Source organism: Triticum aestivum, chromosome 1A (genome assembly GCF_018294505.1).
Source record: "Triticum aestivum cultivar Chinese Spring chromosome 1A, IWGSC CS RefSeq v2.1, whole genome shotgun sequence".
NCBI classification, from domain to species: Eukaryota; Viridiplantae; Streptophyta; class Magnoliopsida; order Poales; family Poaceae; genus Triticum; species Triticum aestivum.
The window spans coordinates 561,806,680-561,811,652 of record NC_057794.1 but is presented as its reverse complement, the minus strand read 5'-3'; positions in this window follow the sequence as shown (position 1 = coordinate 561,811,652).

Here is a 4,973-nt window from a genome sequence, read left to right as displayed (position 1 = left end):
CGTGAACTGTATGTTAATGAGCTGTATCATGATTTTAAGATGGCCGATAATAATTCGGTCGTCACACAAGCCCATGAGATCCAGCTCCTGGTGGGAGTTTAGTCCCACATCGCTAAGGGAGCAAGAGTTTTACCTGCTTATAAGGGGGCCTCTCATGGTTCCATTGATTGGGATGACTAAAGATGCAAGTGTGCACCACACGCGCACACACGCTCGCTCGCATTTCCCATTTATTCGCGTTTAATTACGCGTGACTTGTGAATTTGGGCTTTGGCGAGGCGAGCGCGGCCGTGGCCTAATAAAATTTATTTTTTGTTATTTTTATCGCGCAGTTTTTACTCTTATCCACCCGCGTCTGTCTCATGCACGAACCGAGGATAGACTCGCACGTTTGCGTGCGGTTACAGGTTCATTCGAGATGGACATATCCCACGGGGTGGATCCTAGGATATAGGCAGATCGTGCTGCGTGGGGTTTATCCATCCGAGTCTATAAGAGGGAGACGTCCTTCTCGCCAGAGACACTCGAACAAAAACACAACCCTAACCCGTTCTCATATGCACCGCCGCCGTCGACCTTCACCGATCCTCCCCCTGCCGTGCAGCAGGGCGAGGAGAGCAGTAGTCTCTGGACTTTCCCCGGCATCGGCGACATGCACGAGTAGCCGGGCGATAAAGTTTCTGGGCAGTGCATCCGCACGGCTGCTCAATCTTCTTCGACTACGTCCGTCTGCACTGCCATCAGTTCATCATCAACTCTCCATCGACATCCCCGTCTTCACTGCAATCTCATCATCAACCCCGCTGTAAGATATCCTTTGTGATCGGTTATATTTATGTGATCTTGTTATGGGACTTCAGTCCATGTTGATTTCATTTACTCTGCTAGATTTCATCTACGTGACTGCATGTATAAATCTGTTAGATCTGTCCTTGTCATCAGTCTCACATAAATTCGGAATTATATTAATTGTATTACCTGCCATATTTCCAACAATCCAGAAACTTTATTACTGTGCAATGGCTGGACCAAGCGATGTGATGAAACCTGAGAAGTTTGGGGATGAGAACTTCAAAAGATGGCAGACCCGTGTGAAGTTCTGGCTTATGAGCATGAACTTGTGGTGGGTGATTTCACCCACCGTTGAGAGGCCACTCACGCAGGAACAACAGCGTGATTTTGAGGTGTCTTCAGACACGGCCATGGGTTGTCTTCTCTCCCTCATGACCGATCAACTTTGTGACATATATATGAACTTTGCTAGTCCTGCCCTTGTTTGGGAAGCGCTCGAAAGGAAATATGGAGAGTCGGATGCTGGGCATGAACTGTATGTTAATGAGCTGTATCATGATTTTAAGATGGCCGATAATAATTCGGTCGTCACACAATCCCATGAGATCCAGCTCCTGGTGGGAGTTTAGTCCCACATCGCTAAGGGAGCAAGAGTTTTACCTGCTTATAAGGGGGCCTCTCATGGTTCCATTGATTGGGATGACTAAAGATGCAAGTGTGCAACACACGCGCACACACGCTCGCTCGCATGTCCCATTTATTCGCTTTTAATTACGCGTGACTTGTGACTTTGGGCTTTGGCGAGGTGAGCGCGGCCGTGGCCTAATAAAATGCATTTTTTGTTATTTTTATTGCGCAGTTTTTACTCTTATCCACCCGCTTCTGTCTCACGCACGAACCGAGGATAGACTCGCACGTTTGCATGCGGTTACAGGTTCGTTCGAGATGGACATATCCCAGGGGGTGGATCCTAGGATATAGGCAGATCGTGCTGCGTGGGGTTTATCCATCCGAGTCTATAAGAGGGAGACGTCCTTCTCGCCAGAGACACTCGAACAAAAACACAACCCTAACCCGTTCTCATCTGCACCGCCGCCGTCGACCTTCGCCGATCCTCCCCCTGCCGTGCAGCAGGGCGAGGAGAGCAGTAGTCTCCGGACTTTCCCCGGCATCAGCGACCTGCACGGGTAGCCGGGCGATAAAGTTTCTGGGCAGTGCATCCGCACGGCTGCTTAATCTTCTTCGACTACGTCCGTCTGCACTGCGATCAGTTCATCATCAACTCTCCATCGACATCCCCATCTTCACTGCGATCTCATCATCAACCCCGCTGTAAGATATCCTTTGTGATCGGTTATATTTATGTGATCTTGTTATGGGACTTCAGTCCATGTCGATTTCATTTACTCTGCTAGATTTCATCTACGTGATTGCATGTATAAATCTGTTAGATCTGTCCTTGTCATCAGTCTCACATAAATTCGGAATTATATTAATTGTATTACCTGCCATATTTCCAACAGTCCAGAAACTTTATTACTGTGCAATGGCTGGACCAAGCGATGTGATGAAACCTGAGAAGTTTGGGGATGAGAACTTCAAAAGATGGCAGACTCGTGTGAAGTTCTGGCTTATGAGCATGAACTTGTGGTGGGTGATTTCACCCACCGTTGAGAGGCCACTCGCGCAGGAACAACAGCGTGATTTTGAGGTGTCTTCAGACACGGCCATGGGTTGTCTTCTCTCCCTCATGACCGATCAACTTTGTGACATATATATGAACTTTGCTAGTCCTGCCCTTGTTTGGGAAGCACTCGAAAAGAAATATGGAGAGTCGGATGCTGGGCGTGAACCGTATGTTAATGAGCTGTATCATGATTTCAAGATGGCCGATAATAATTCGGTCGTCACACAAGCCCATGAGATCCAGCTCCTGGTGGGAGTTTAGTCCCACGTCGCTAAGGGAGCAAGAGTTTTACCTGCTTATAAGGGGGCCTCTCATGGTTCCATTGATTAGGATGACTAAAGATGCAAGTGTACACCACACGCGCACACACGCTCGCTTGCATTTCCCATTTATTCGCGTTTAATTACGCGTGACTTGTGACGTTGGGCTTTGGCAAGGCGAGCGCGGCCGTGGCCTAATAAAATGCATTTTTTGTTATTTTTATCGCGCAGTTTTTACTCTTATCCACCCGCGTCTGTCTCACGCGTGAACCGAGGATAGACTCGCACGTTTGCGTGCGGTTACAGGTTCGTTCGTGATGGACATATCCCAGGGGGCGGATCCTAGGATATAGGCAGATCGTGCTGCGTGGGGTTTATCCATCCGAGTCTATAAGAGGGAGACGTCCTTCTCGCCAGAGACACTCGAACAAAAACACAACCCTAACCCGTTCTCATCTGCACCGCCGTGGTCGACCTTCGCCGATCATCTCCCTGTCGTGCAGCAGGGCGAGGACAGCAGTAGTCTCCGGACTTTCCCCGGCATCGGCGACCTGCACGGGTAGCCGGGCGATAAAGTTTCTGGGCAGTGCATCCGCACGGCTGCTCAATCTTCTTCGACTACGTCTGTCTGCACTGCGATTAGTTCATCATCAACTCTCCATCGACATCCCCGTCTTCACTGCGATCTCATCATCAACACCGCTGTAAGATATCCTTTGTGATCGGTTACATTTATGTGATCTTGTTATGGGACTTCAGTCCATGTCGATTTCATTTACTCTGCTAGATTTCATCTACGTGATTGCATGTATAAATCTGTTAGATCTGTCCTTGTCATCAGTCTCACATAAACTCGGAATTATATTAATTGTGTTACCTGCCATATTTCCAACAGTCCAGAAACTTTATTACTGTGCAATGGCTGGACCAAGCGATGTGATGAAACCTGAGAAGTTTGGGGATGAGAACTTCAAAAGATGGCAGACCCGTGTGAAGTTCTGGCTTATGAGCATGAACTTGTGGTGGGTGATTTCACCCACCGTTGAGAGGCCACTCACGCAGGAACAACAGCGTGATTTTGAGGTGTCTTCAGACACGGCCATGGGTTGTCTTCTCTCCCTCATGACCGATCAACTTTGTGACATATATATGAACTTTGCTAGTCCTGCCCTTGTTTGGGAAGCGCTCGAAAGGAAATATGGAGAGTCGGATGCTGGGCGTGAACTGTATGTTAATGAGCTGTATCATGATTTCAAGACGGCCGATAATAATTCGGTCATCACACAAGCCCATGAGATCCAGCTCCTGGTGGGAGTTTAGTCCCACGTCGCTAAGGGAGCAAGAGTTTTACCTGCTTATAAGGGGGCCTCTCATGGTTCCATTGATTGGGATGACTAAAGATGCAAGTGTACACCACACGCGCACACACGCTCGCTCGCATTTCCCATTTATTCGTGTTTAATTACGCGTGACTTGTGACTTTGGGCTTTGGCGAGGCGAGCGCAGCCGTGGCCTAATAAAATGCATTTTTTGTTATTTTTATCGCGCAGTTTTTACTCTGATCCACCTGCGTCTGTCTCACGCACGAACCGAGGATAGACTCGCACGTTTGCGTGCAGTTACAGGTTTGTTCGTGATGGACATATCCCAGGGGGCGGATCCTAGGATATAGGCAGATCGTGCTGCGTGGGGTTTATCCATCCGAGTCTATAAGAGGGAGACGTCCTTCTCGCCAGAGACACTCGAACAAAAACACAACCCTCACCCGTTCTCATCTGCACCGCCGCCGTCGACCTTCGCCGATCCTCTCCCTGCCGTGCAGCAGGGCAAGGAGAGCAGTAGTCTCCGGACTTTCCCCGGCATCGGCGACCTGCACGGGTAGCCGGGCGATAAAGTTTCTGGGCAGTGCATCCGTACGGCTGCTCAATCTTCTTCGACAACGTCCGTCTGCACTGCGATGAGTTCATCATCAACTCTCCATCAACATCCCCGTCTTCACTGCGATCTCATCAACCCCGCTGTAAGATATCCTTTGTGATCGGTTATATTTATGTGATCTTGTTATGGGACTTCAGTCCTTGTCGATTTCATTTACTCTGCTAGATTTCATCTACGTGATTGCATGTATAAATCTGTTAGATCTGTCCTTGTCATCAGTCTCACATAAATTCGGAATTATATTAATTGTATTACCTGCCATATTTCCAACAGTCCAGAAACTTTATTACTGTGCA